Below are 14,960 nucleotides of genomic sequence, written 5' to 3' on the forward strand. Positions count from 1 at the left end.
CTGGTGATTGTGGCGGGTACCCATGCTGGGCCTGCCCCAAAATTCTTTGCGTACACTGGGTCCTGGGCCTCGAAGGTCCGGGGGTTCCTGCCTTCCCCCACCACTACCTCATCCTGAGCTCTATCGGGGTGAAGGCGGTCCAATCTGATTGCAAGGCGCCGACCCATTAGTAGTTCAGCGGGGCTCCGGCCAGTCGTTGAGCTGGGGGTGCTGTGCTGTGCTAGAAGGAATGTGGCAAGGCGGTACTCCCAGTCCCCTTGCGTCATGCGGCGAAGGGTGTCCTTGGTGGTCCGCACCATGCGTTCTGCTTGGCCATTGGTGGCAGGGTGGAACGGCGCCGAACGGATGTGGCGGATGGCGTTCTGCGCTGTGAAGGTTTGGAATTCTCCTGACGTAAATGCAGTCCCGTTGTCTGAGACGAGAGTGTCAGGGAGCCCGTGGGTTGCAAACAGCCTGCGTAGTACCCGGATGGCTGCGGACGTGGAAGTGGACGGTACCAGTGCGACTTCCAGCCATTTGGTGTAGGAGTCCACCACTATGAAGAATGTTTTCCCCTGAAAGGGGCCAGCGAAATCCACATGCAGGCGTGACCATGGTGCTCGGGCGGACTCCCAGGACTGGACTGGGGCCCTTGGGGGATCTGGGCGGGATTCTTGGCAGGCCTGGCAGTGTTTGACCCAGGCCTCTATCTCTCCATCGATCCCCGGCCACCACATATAACTCCTGGCAAGGGCCTTCATTCTTACTACCCCTGGATGTGTCTCGTGTAGGGCTGTGAGGACCCTTTTGCAGAGGGGCTGGGGAACAACGACTCTGCTTCCCCATAACAGGCACCCCTTGTGGGCCGACAGTTCATGTATGCGGGTTGTGTAGCCGGCGAATTCTGGCCCGGGGCTGCTGCTGGGCCATCCCCTCCACACCCAGTCCAGGACCCGGGAGATGACCCTATCTTTCTTGGAATGGTGTGCAACTTCTTGTGCCTGAATGGGGCGGTCGGGAAGCAGCTCCAGGCTCATAACCTCTTGTGCAGGTGCTGGGTCAGGGCCTGTTTCCGGTAGTGGTAGCCTGCTGAGGGCGTCCGCATGGCCCATCGCCTTCCCAGGTCGGTGAATCAGTGCATACTGGTAGCTGGCAAGGAAAATTGACCACCTGAGGACGCGAGGAGACAGCACTTGGGGGGTCTGCTTTTCGGGGGCAAACAAGCCAAGCAACGGCTTGTGGTCAGTCACCACGGTGAAGGGCCGCCCGTACAAGAAATCATGGAATTTTTTTACTCCCTTTACGATTGCCAGACCCTCCTTGTCGATTTGCGAGTAGTTCCGCTCGGTTGTGTTGAGTGTCTGGGAAAAGTACGCCACCGGTACCTCTCTTCCATCCGGGAGTTGGTGCCCCAGGACAGCTCCAATGCCATAGGGTGAGGCGTCGCATGCTAGCACCACCGGCAGCCTCTCGTCGAAGTGTGCCAAGACCGAGTTTGAGACAAGCAAGTCCTTGACTGCCTGGAATGCGGCCTCCTGGCGCTGGCCCCACACCCAAGGGGCCCGCTTGTCCAGGAGTCTGTGTAGGGGCTCCGCTACCGCCGCCTTGTGGGGAAGGAAGGAATGGTAAAAGTTCAATAGTCCCAAGAAGGCCTGAAGTTCAGTCTTGCTCTTGGGCGCTGGGGCATCACAAATGGCCCGTACCTTGTCCCCAGTCGGGTGGACCCCTTCTGCGTCCACCATAAATCCCAGAAAGTCCACCTGAGGCACTCCTAGTAGACATTTTTCCCGCTTCACCTTGAGACCCGCCGTCTGGAAACGGTGCAGAACGGTGCGGAGGCGGTCCTCAAACTCCTCTGGTGTGGGGCCGGCAATCAACACATCATCGAAGAAGGGGGTGACGCCAGGAATCCCTTTAAGGAGAGAGTCCATTATATTCTGGAATATGCCTGGTGCCACGCTGACACCGAATTGCAGCCGCTTTACCCTGAACGCTCCTCTGTGCGTCACAATCGTCTGTGCCTCTGCTGTGGCCTCATCTACTGGCAGCTGTTGATATGCTTGGGCCAAGTCCAGCTTGCCAAAAATTTTCGACCCAGCCAGGGTGGCAAGGACATGGCTGACCACTGGCACTGGGTATGCGTGGGCCGTGAGGGCCTTGTTTATGGTACATTTGTAGTCTGCGCAGATGCGGACCGAACCATTAGGCTTGACGGGTGTGACGATTGGGGTTTCCCAGGGAGCATTAGGCACCGGCTCCAGCACTCCTTGCTCTACGAGTCGGTCCAATTCCTCGTCTATACGGGGTTTCAAGGCGAACGGGACCCGGCGGGCCTTGAGCCTGACCGGTCGTACTGCGGGGTCAAGCTGTAGCGCAATGGGGGGGCCCGTATACTGTCCCAATTTCCCATCGAAAACCCCTGGAAATTCCTTGCATATGGCGTCCACGTCCACTTGTAAGCTAGTGTGGTTCACCCCGGTGACAGCTAGCCCCAGTGGTCCAAACCATGCCAATCCCAGTAAGCTAATGTAGGGGCCCTTGACCACAAGCAAGTCCAGTTGCCGCGTCCGCCCTCGGTATTGCACCCTGAAGGTCCCCACCCCCATTGTGGGGACCTTACGTTTCTGGAAGTCCCGGAGGGTGAATGGGGCCGGCCTGAGTTTGGGACCCCCAGTGGGACACAGTTTCCTTAAGGTCCTTGCCGAGATTATGGATAGAGTTGAACCCGTGTCGAGCTCCATGCGGCATGGGGCCCCCTCTATCTGTACCTCTACATAAATTTTCTCTACGTTGGGGTGGGGCAACTGGTATACCTGGAAGTCCGTGAGCTCCGTCGAGTTGCCTTGGTGCGTTGGGCCCCGGGACCTGGGGCTCTTGGATTGGTCATCTGATGCCTGGTGTCGGGTGGGCCGAGCCCGACACACCCGGGCGATGTGTCCCGATTTTCTACACTGCCTGCACTCTGCGTTGCGGAAACGGCAGGTCCTCCTCTCGTGACTCTCCCCGCAGCTTGCGCAGTTCCCTCCTTCTCGTCGAGGCAGCTGTGGTCTGTGCGCTGCTTGAGTGCGCTGCTGTACTCGGTGCACCTCCTCCCTGTCGGATCCTGAGTCGTCGGTGAGGTCTTCATGGTGGACCCTCGGTTGGGATGGCAGGCTCGGCCGTGCCTCTTGGGTCGACCTCTCGGCAGCTTCTGTTGCCAGGGCCTCCTCCAGAGCGACCTGGAACGTTAGGTCCTTCTTAGCGTAGAGGCGTCGTTGCAGCTTCTCATCCTTCAGGCCACCGACGAGGCGGTCACGAAGCATGTTCTCCAGCTCTGAGAAGTTGCAGAACCGGGCGGCTTGGCGGAGAGAGGTCACAAACCCAGTTATGGTTTCCCCAGGGGCTTGCCGCTTTGCGTAGAAGGCATTTCGACGAGCCACCACTGAGGGCTGCGGCGAAAAGTGCCCCTTCAGCTGTTCCATTATTGTTTTGTATGGAACAGTAGCGACGTCTTCAGGCGCAAGGAGAGCCCGGGCAATTTCAAACGTCTCCTCTCCGCAGACGCTGAAGAATATCGCCCTCTTCTTGGCGTCTTCTTCGTCGGTGACCCCTTTGGCTTCTAGGAGGAAGGTGAAACGGGAGGCGTACGCTTCCCAGTCTCCAGATGCTGGGTTGAATGGCGAGAAGCTGCTGTTGGCTGCCATTCTGAGTTCCTTGTGCCCCGGAGCTGAAGCCTGGATACACGGTGCGAGGCAGCGGTGCGGCAGTTGGCGGTGCTGCGGTGCTGTGTGTGGCAGTCAGCTCAGCGGGATCCCATCCTCGTCGCCAGTGAAATATACTCAGAGTCGCAAAGTGATTTCATGCTCTTTATTCAGCTCATAGTGGTGAGGAGGAATGAATAAATGTCCCCTCACAGTATCTGCTTTATATGCATTATTACACAATGGGCTGCACATGATTGGCTAATTCTGGAATTCTACTGTAAGCCAATCAGGTTGTGGATTCACTTCTATCTGGAGCAGGATTGGGTGGTTCCTGCCAACCAATCATACTGCTGCATTGTTCTAGGACCAATCAGACTGCTGCATTCTGAATCCTATTGTTCTAGGACCAATCAGACTGCTTCAGTTTGGATCCTATTCAACTCAGTACATAACACTACCACTGTGGCCTCCACTATGTGGCAACTCGGTTACTTACCGCAACTTATTTCTCTCTAGGTGGAAGTTTTCACCCTCTAAGGGCACCTCTGGCAGTTTACAATGTATAAAAAATTACAAAATTATAAACGTAACAAAAACAATAAATAAAACATCAAAAAGTGCACAACCAAACGGAACAATTTCCAAATAAATCATAAGAAGATTAAAAAAAACCAAAAATGAAGACCAATAACAGCAACAACCCACACAAACAAAAACCCCTAAATAACACCCCAGCCCAAGAGTCTGATCAGCAGCCTCAGCTTTTGTAGCTGGAGTCAGTCAGGGCCCAGACCTCCAAGGCCAAGTGGAAAAACACCTATAAGTCTGGGAGCAGGTCTTCCAGGACTCATAGCTGTGTACAAGAGATAATTTAAGCAGGTGTGGCCTGCATTAAAGGTACAGGATCCTTAGCCTCTATTTGCCTCTGTTCCACCCCCATCCCCATTAAAGGGACAGGATCCCTAGCCTCTATTTGCCTCTGTTCCACCCCCATCCCTAATTATTTTGCTACTTGTTTTGGCTTTGACTGGGAATTTGGAAGTTAAGCAAGCCAAGTCATACTGGTTTTTTTGCTGCTGAGGAGGGTGAGCCTACCTAGAGACATTAGAGGAGACAAAGAGCTGCTGCTCCCCTGTCCTGCTTTTCCTGTCCCAGCAATGTCTAGTTCTACACAACATGTGTCACGATGTGATCACTCTGTGCATTTCCCCTCCCCCTCCCACCTCAGATCACTTACTGTCAGGGGCAGAAAAACATACAGACAGATGACAGGGCATCACGCAACGCCTTAACAGTAGATGTTACTAGAAGGAGAGGGAAAGAGGGAGTGTTTGCAGTTCTGCGCTCTTCTCGTGGCTAATTTGCACCTCTCTGCGTATTGTTGGCTAGCTAATTATTATGGTTGCTTGAGAAGCGGAATGGCAATAGGAGAATAGGGTGGGGAATAAGGAACTTATACAGTGGTACCTCGGGTTACATACGCTTCAGGTTACACACTCCGCTAACCCAGAAACAGTGCTTCAGGTTAAGAACTTTGCATCAGGATAAGAACAGAAATCGGGCTCCGGCGGCGCGGCAGCAGCTGGAGGCCCCATTAGCTAAAGTGGTGCTTCAGATTAAGAACGGACCTCCGGAACGAATTAAGTACTTAACCCGAGGTACCACTGTAAAGCCATTCCTGAGACACTGGTGAAGATTTGCTGTGTGAAGCAGAATTTAAGAGGCAGTCCGGTTCCAGGTCTAGCATTGGGTAGCAAATATTTCAAGAGCTGTTTGCTGAAGCAGATCTCAGGCTTACCACAGATTTTGTGGAGCACAACAGTCCCACAGGCCCAGCCACATGGACCATTTCCCAGAGTTGCGAACCATCCTACCTGTCTTTCTGATGGCTCCCCATCTATAAAAGAAAATGCAGGTGCCACAGTTCCTTGCCCTGTTCCCATTTTTCTGCCTGCCCCCCCCCCCGCCCATTTTACAAAGGGGCAGAATGAGGATTCTTCATCTAGTAGCCAACAAGATGCAAAGGCATCACATTTCTGCTCCCCCTGGAAGAATCCTTGGAGTTGCCTCTCTCTCTGCCGTAATAGTGAGAGCCTCTGCCATCATCGTAAGACTTGGATCATTGATCGTTTCAAGAGTGAACTCCCTGCTGAATGGGTATGCGACCGGAATAATGCAGAGCTCAGCTGCAGTACATTAAAACCTTTTGGCAAATTGACTGTATAGCAATATATTACTTCTGATTGTTTAGGTAATTGATTTTGGACCATTTCTTGCCAAAAGGAAAACTGACAGCGACAGATGATGCAACTCCCCCCCCCCCCACCGCAAGCAATTAAAGGGGAAAAAATCATCTTCTGTCCTGGTTCTGCTTAGGTGAAGAGTTGTTGCCAGTGTACACTGAGAGAATAATGGGGAGAAGGAAGATGAGAGCAGCCAAGGTCCAGCAAGAAAATCAAACAGGACCAGTCTTAAGGAGAGTTATTGGAAGGCAGCCAACAAGAAGTTGTTCGGAGTCCAGAGATCTGGAAGGCAAAGGATGAAGCTGAGCAGGCTACAAGGACTGACATGGAAGGCAGAAGCTGAGCAAATGTAAGAAATTGCGCTAGTGATTGTTTCCTTTCTAGAAGCTGTGGCTCTGCCCTTTGGCAAGTGAAGTCTCTCATCGTTCACCAGTACTTTAGCCTATACACCAAGGGTGGTTAACTCATGATCCTTCTCCAGATGTTGCTGACCTACACCTCCCATCACCTCTCGACTGTTGTCCATGTTGGCTGATGCTCAGTGGAGCAACATCTGGAAGGAGGGCTGAGGGAAGGAGTGTGTGAAATGAAAAAGAGAGAGAGAATGTTAAAATAACATTCAATAACTTTTTTTTTGTAAAAACCACTTGGGGATTCCACTGCCATTAAGAGACACATGTGTTTTCTTAAACAAAACAAAACACCTGCAAATAACGAACACGCCTGCACCTGAGCAGCTTTTTCTACTGGTGGGCTGCCATGCTGGCAAAGGGGGTTAAAATGCTGAAAGCTGCAATCCTAATACCCTTGCTCAGAAGTAAGCTCATTGAGTTAACTCAATGGGACCTGCTTCTGTGTAGGGCTGTGCACAGGATGGTTAACACCATTGCAGGTGCATTTGGCCAGTTTTCGGACCCTTGGGGTCCGAAAGATAAGAGCCAGTGTGGTGTAGTGGTTAAGAGTGGTAGGCTCGTAATCTGGTGAACCGGGTTCGATTCCCCGCTCCTCCACATGCAGCTGCTGGGTGACCTTGGGCCAGTCACACTTCTCTGAAGTCTCTCAGCCCCACTCACCTCACAGAGTGTTTGTTGTGGGGGAGGAAGGGAAAGGAGAATGTTAGCCGCTTTGAGACTCCTGAAGGGGAGTGAAAGGCGGGATATCAAATCCAAACTCTTCTTCTTCTACAAAACAGGATCGAGTACAAGGCAGAGACACCATCTTTCTAAATTATAAAACAATATCCTATTTCCTGCCCCCCCCCCAATAACAACAGCTACTGATCGCACTGTACACTTGGCTTTTGCATTCTATAAATGCGGATTAAAAAAAATTATATATCAGAGGACTTCTGATGCAACCTCAAAATAGTCATAATGGCCAGCATTTAATTTACAACATGCTGCTGAATCAGAAGGCAGTATGAAAAAGGATTTTCTTAAAGCTTATGGTGACAGTGATTTAAAGCCTGGATTGTGGCCATGGATGTGGGCTGAAGCAGAAACTTTTTATTACTGAAATCAACTTGCTCTTCCTTCCCTTCCTGTCCTGAGGGGGGGGGGGGAGGAATATCCTGCCGTGCAGAAAGGATATTTAGAAGCTAATTCATCAGCCTGGAAAAAAAATTATAGCTCTACATGTAGCTGTTTAAAGCAGAGATGTCTTTCAATGACACCTCCCGAAACCAGCACTGGATGGAGAAGTCAATGAGCTGGAACTCCAACTTGGAATAGAAGAACATGAAATCAATTGACTAACTGGGATGCCAAGTCCAAGAAATATATAAATTGCTTGGAAAATGACTAAGCCTTTTGGCAATGACTCCTATGCAGTGGAATAGTGGCTGAAATCTAAACATGGGTAAAATCACTGACAGGTTTCTCTCCTTGCACAGAATTCCCCAGGTGATGATTCCCATGTAGGTACTGGCCTCAGTATTAATAGTAAACTTTGTTGGCTTTTTGGCTTGAATAAATTTGTGAGTTGTTTTTTTTAAAGAAAAGAATAGCAGGACTGTAATTTTAACTAACCTTAGACATCAGTTAATATTGGAAGGGAAAGGGAGCGATATTAGCTGACAGACTTGAGTGAATGAATTGGAGGTTTGCGAAAGGACTTCTTCCTTGTCTTGACAGTTCCATCCCACCTTTTGTTAAAAGAACTCAGGATACTGTAAGAGTTTGGATTTGATATCCCGCTTTATCACTACCTGAAGGAGTCTCAAAGCGGCTAACATTCTCCTTTCCCTTCCTCCCCCACAACAAACACTCTGTCAGGTGAGTGGGGCTGAGAGACTTCAAAGAAGTGTGACTAGCCCAAGGTCACCCAGCAGCTGCATGTGGAGGAGCGGGGAATCGAACCTGGTTCACCAGATTACGAGTCTACCACTCTTATCCACTACAAGGACCCCTGACAATTAAGTCCAGCCGCGAACAACTCTGGGGTTGCGGCGCTCATTTCGCTTTACAGGCCGCTGGCGTTTGTCCGCTTCCGCAGACAGTTTTTCCGGGTCATGTGGCCAACATGACTAAGCTGCTTCTGGTGAAACCAGAGCAGCGCACGGAAACGCCATTTACCTTCATGCTGTACTTGGGATTATCTCTTGTTGACTTCACAAAAACCCTGTGAAGTGGGCCAGGCTGGGAAAGAGAGATTCACTGCCACTCACCGAGGTCTACACCCCGTGTTACTGGAAGATATAAGGGTGGTGTGCACCCCATCTCTTCCCTGGTGTCGAGCTTGGTGATAGGAAGTTGAAAATAAAGTGTGATGGGACAGCATCACATCGGCAGTTCTGTAAGGGGATGATATCTCTTTGAAACGTATGTTCCTAGAGTGCTGTGTACTCACTAGATTTTGGGAGAAAGTGCTGAACTATATAAACATGATCACACGGGGAAACCTAAAAAATTACAGAGGAAAATATACTGTATTTTTCACTCTATAGGAGGTACTTTTTCCCCTCCAAAAATTAAGGGGAAATGTGTGTGCGTCCTATGGAGTGAATGCAGGCTCCTTGGCTTCAGCGAAAGCAATGTGAAGCCTCCGAAGCGCAGAGGGAGCGCTCCCTCCACGCTCCAGAGGCTTTGCGTTGCTTTCGCTGAAGCCTGGAGAGCAAGAGGGGTCGGTGCGCAACGACCCCTCTTGCTCTCCAGGCTTCAGGGATAGCCGCCTGAAGCCTCCGGAGTGCAGCTGGCTTCAGCAGAGAGGGAGAGCTGCGCAGCGCCCCTTCAGCCAAGCGGGAGGAGAAATGGAAGGGGCTCCGTTTCTCCTGCCACTTCACTGAAGGGGTGCTGAGCAGAGAGGGGGAGAATTTTTTTTTCTTGTTCTCCCCCTCTAAAACAAGGTGCGTCCTATGGTCGGGTGCATCCTGTAGAGCGAAAAATACGGTACTTTTAAAAAATTGCTTTTATTAAATATTTTCTTGGGCAACAAAAGTACATACCGTGCCTTTGCTTTCAGTTCAAAGAGTCCTTTTTATTGATCAGTTACATTCAATGTGAGACACTAATGTTATAGACAGTGTGAGATTTTTTTGGAGGGGGGAGAAAAGGGGGGGTGGAGCGGGGAAGAGAGAAGGGGGCGGGGAGAGCACACTTTCATTCTTTTACATAGTATATGTGCAAGGTTTTCGTGGCAGCGTCACGTGGATAGGTTCATTTTCCATTCATTTATTAGAGGAAAATAGACTTTAGGACTATATTCCTATCGTATGGAAGCTGACAACTGGACAACGAAAATGGATTCTGCATGCCCTAACTGTGCCTAAGAGACTGGAATTGATGACTTGGAAGAGTAAAGATATGATCCCCTTTAATCAATGAATTGATGATATGACAGCACCTGCAACATATGAACGGATTGCCTACAGATGTGGACTTTGGATAAATATATCGACATTTGGAATGAGTTCATACAAAATATAGTAGGTTATTAATAATCATATATTTGTTTCGACAATAATATTTTATATCTATCTATAAAATGTAACTGATTATATTTACCATATTACAGTGGTACCTCAGGTTAAGTACTTAATTCATTCCGGAGGTCTGTACTTAACCTGAAACTGTTCTTAACCTGAAGCACCACTTTAGCTAATGGGGCCTCCCGCCGCCGCTGCACCACCGGAGCACGATTTCTGTTCTCATCCTGAAGCAAAGTTCTTAGCCCGACGTACTATTTCTGGGTTAGTGGAGTCTGTAACCTGAAGCGAATGTAACCTGAAGCGTATGTAACCCGAGGTACCGGTGTATATGTTTTTTAATCATTGTACTTTCCCACACTTTTTCTTTCTCCCTCTTTTTTCTTTGTTCTTTCGTCGTTTTTGTAACTGAAACTGTTTCAAAAAAATATTAATTTAAAAAATAAATAAGGGGCACCCAGTGAAGTGGTGTCAGGGTGGAGGAGCACAAGTGCAATCACCTGTCAGTCCTAGACAGTACTGTAGCCAATATCAGTGATGTTATGCTTGGCCTCTTTCCTGCATTGCAAGGGTGAAACTGTATGCATTCACATTTATACCATGATACCCTTGTGCTCTGGAGTTAATGTATCCAGAATAGCTGTAACTCGGAAGTTGATGCATCAGAAGGAACCACTTCATTGGCTCTGTCCACATATTTCCTGTATCCAAACATGACTTAAAACAATGTGGGAAGAAGAAGACAAACACTTCTCACAGTGCCGTGGTAAAGAATGGCTTAGCTCTTAATGCTCCTACAAATGAATAAGAGTACTCTTCGAATGACAGTAAGGGCCGTGTTCAGCGGACAGTGCCTCTCTCTTCATGAATATGCATTTTGAAGATCGCAGTTGCAGCCTACTTTTGTCACATCAGAAGCGGAAAAAAGTACTGTAAACACACACACAAAAAGGGAACTACAGTTCCATTGATATTTCTGAAGAGTTCCCCATCTGCCCTCCATTGTTTGATTCCTATGTGCGGAAGGAAAACAGACTCACATCTTGAATTTTTTGAAAGGAGAAAGACTCAGTCGTGTCAAGCCACGTAATACAAGAATGGATGCATTTATTTAAGCTCAGTCGGTGCTTGTGAAATGCGCACATTTAAGAAGATCTTAGCTAGGCTTCCCATAGGCATCTGGTCGGCCACTATGAGAACAAGCTAGCTTCTGTGACACATGGTACATGCACCAGTTGTGTTCACATTCTGGACTAAGCTTAGACTATGAACAGAAAAGTAGGCTACAGAAAGGCAGAATAACATACCCTAACTGGAAATGGATACAATAGCTAATCTTGCAAGCATATGATTATTATTATTTATTAATTCCATTTTTTTATTGGTTTTCACAATTTTACAAACAAACATACAAGACAAACAAACATAAATCATAACCTTATTGAAAATTACACTTATTAACTTTGTTAAGTGACTTCTTCACTTCCCCTTGGTTGAATTTCATTGCATGTCCTTTTAACGGTTTTCCAAATCACAATTCTTATGAAATTTAACTTAAACATTAGCATCCTTAAATCTTCACATTATGGAATTAAACATATTAATTAACATAAATAAAATCCTAAGCCAATTAAGTATCTGCAAGCTGTTTTCAGTTAATTTAACTTAGCATATTTAACTAAATAATCATTAAATTTAATCCTCTCTTCCTGATACTCCTCCTCCTTCTGGTCGCAGACTCTTCCAGTCAGGTTGGCTAGCTCCGAAAAGTCCATCATCTTCATCTGCCATTCTTCTATCGTTGGTAATTCTTGGGTTTTCCACTTTTTAGCTAACAAAATATGAGCAGCAGTTGTGGCATACAATTTTTTTATTTATTATTATTTATTAAATGTGAATACAGCCCTTCATCAGTTCACAACATAAAAATACAATATACCATATTTTTTGCTCTATAAGACTCACTTTTTCCTTCCTAAAAAGTAAGGGGAAATGTGTGCGTCTTATGGAGTGAATGCAGGCTACGCAGCTATCCTAGAAGCCAGAACAGCAAGAGGGATTGCTGCTTTCACTGCACAGCGATCCCTCTTGCTGTTCTGGCTTCTGAGATTCAGAATATTTTTTTTCTTGTTTTCCTCCTCCAAAAACTAGGTGCATCTTGTGGTCTGGTGCTATATATTTAAAAATTTAATAAAAATAATAACAAAACAAAACCAAGAATTAACCAACATTTAAAAGATTATTGCTGATTAATCAACCAAAGGCCTGGTAGAAGAGGAACATTTTCATCTGTCACCTAAAGGTGTATAACGAAGGTATCAGCTGAACCTCCCTGGGGAGAGAATTCCACAAATGGGATCCAGTGAAGAAAAGGTCCGTTCCTGTGTGGCCAGATCCAGATCTTGTGGAGGAGGCACATGAAGAAAGGACTGACATAATTGATACCGATTCTCATTTGTTTTCAAGGTTGACCCTTCCCTGTCAATTTGGTTTATTGGTGGTGGATGGTGAACTGGTCCTCAGGGTGACTCACCATTATAAATCCTTGTGCTTTGTGAGTCCAGTGTAGGATATGTGACAAGGCTGAAGCTATTTTTAGTTTGCAGTTCCTTATTCCCACAAAAGTTTGAAACAGGGCTGGAGATATTTGCTGAGGTAGCAAATTTTTTTTTTAGGCAGGGACATATACTTTTTAGTGGCATATTGAGGTGGTTCATTTAACCTTGTTTTGCACTTTTCCAGAAATAAGTAGTAATCAACTTCAGGATTGTGGTTTGTTGGCAGTTTGAGATCATAGTGGACCAAAGCATTACGTACAAATTTGGGTGCTGGTGAAGTGAGATCTTAGAATACTATTGATGGCTTTTTTGAAAATCCAAAGAAATCCTTCAGATGTGAATTTAGAACCAAACCTTAAACTCCATAATCAGTGTCATTATTTTTGTGTGGAAGAGTGGCATACAAAGAATGAATGAATGTGATATCATTATGATTCTGTTATAAGTCTCATTATAAGAAGGGGAGCAAGGTTTTGTTAGCATTGATAAGTCAATAAAAAGTGGACTAACCAACAACCATTAAAAGCATAGGCTTTGCTTTGAATAATTTAATCAAAAGGCATCTCAAAGATATTATTAAGCCTTGGCTTTGTTGCTTAAAGTTAGCACTATATATTTTTAAAATTTCCTGGAAATCCACTTGGCACTGAGAATACTGCGCATTGTATAGTTGACGCTAGAGGTCTAGGACTGGCAATTGTTGGAGAGTTCTGGGGCCGTGACAAAAAACGGGCAGGAACAAGTTCATAGAAGAGGCTGGTAGGTTTCTGGGAGTATCAGGCAGCAAATCATAGCATGAAATCTAGGATCATGATCAGGTATTAAGTTAGATAAGAGGGCACTAATAAGTCAAAGCAGTGTGTGTGTGTGTTCATACAAGCATAGTTCAGATATTCATTGGCTCTACTGAAAGGATATGTAAAGCAGGAACTAATGGTAATAAGGGTGGATAAACAGTTACCAAAAAACGTAGAGAACAGGTTGGCTATAAACTCTGCTATAAAATAGAACTGTTGACAGACCTGTATAAGCAACCTTTACTTGTATAGTGTATAATATTGGAATAGTGGTTTTTACAGCGAAACCTGACAAAAGAGAACTATAACATGTGTTTATTTAACACAGTTTGAATGCTAGGGCTCCAGAAACTATGCAAGTAGCTAAAACAACACACACACAAAACAAAGCAAGAACGACGACTGTGTCAAAGTTAAGGCATCAGGACTCTTGTTGTATAACACACTTTTCTGGCAGCTCTCCTCATTGACCATAGTAAGATTTACTTCAGAGCAAGCATGCATAAGATTGCACTGAATAAACTCTTTAGCCAAGATTTCTATTTACTTTTTGCTATGATTCACAGCCATACATAAGGCGGGGCGGGAGGAGCTGTTGCAGTCAAGAGCCACATGCCAAAAGATTAAACTTTATTAGCAATTAAGTGGAATTGTACAGAAAGTTCCTCGCAGTGAGGTGAGAATCCTCACTTCTTGTTGAACACCACTTCCCATGTGTCTAACGATAAATAAGTGCTGAAACATTTGGATCAGATTACAAATGGCTATGATTAGACTGTTTTAGATCTCTCCTGCTAAGCATGGGACAAAATTAACTACAGGCTGGATAGGTTGTGTCATGGAAAGGGTTAGAGGACAAGGCAATAGAGTGACCAGGTGAAAAAGCAAGACAGCTTAACAGTTATTTGGAAGAGAGGATTTAATCAGCAGGTATTGCTTGTATTAAATTTCCTCTGCAACTATTAAAGGTGCATGAGCCTTGTTCTCTTTTTCACCTGGCCACCCTACATACCAAGTCAGGAAACCGCACAATAACTTTATGGTCTGTCTGAAACAAGAACGGGGAACAGTAACAGGAAACTTCTGGCTCCGTCAAGACACAACTAAGTCCAGTTTCTCCTGTCCATTGCAGGTTACTATCAGAATGCTACATATAATTTACAGTGGCAAGATGCAACCAAGCAACCTGAAATAAACAAACAACGTGAAGCAGAAATAAAATGTGTAAATATTCGAGACAGTTTTGTTAGTAACACTGACGACACATTTCTACGCCTCCATCTAGTAAACTCCTTTGTACATACACCGGAGACTGCATGTCTAACAGGCTTTTTGTAAGATTTCTTTCTTTTTTCTTTTTCTTTTTTAAAAAAAGCTATCCCAGAAACTGCTTTTGAAATTCCCTACTTAAAAACCAAAACAAAACCAAAGCTGAATGTATTTGATTAAAAAGCAATCCAAACAACCACAAAGTTAGTCAAAATGGAAAATCAGAGTGTTTCTCTGAAATACATTGTGATATTTAGGCATTTCAGCTGGCTGGCTGACTAAAGGTTCATTCCTCCCTCCCCCATCCCTTTTTAATTTGGTGAGGAGATGGGGAGGGGGCTTTGTGTACGATTCACGTTCATTCAGTGACTGCAGCATTGCTTTGTAACCCTGTGTAAATGTTTCAGTGACAAGAAATGGGAATAAAACTGCCCCCTTCTTTCCTCTTTGTAACCTTTTTTTAAAAAAAAAATATTTTGTCCAAAACAGGGAAGCACTATTTATAATGA

Source organism: Podarcis pityusensis, assembly GCF_964106645.2.
Source record: "Podarcis pityusensis genome assembly, chromosome: 6".
Lineage (NCBI taxonomy): Eukaryota > Metazoa > Chordata > Lepidosauria > Squamata > Lacertidae > Podarcis > Podarcis pityusensis.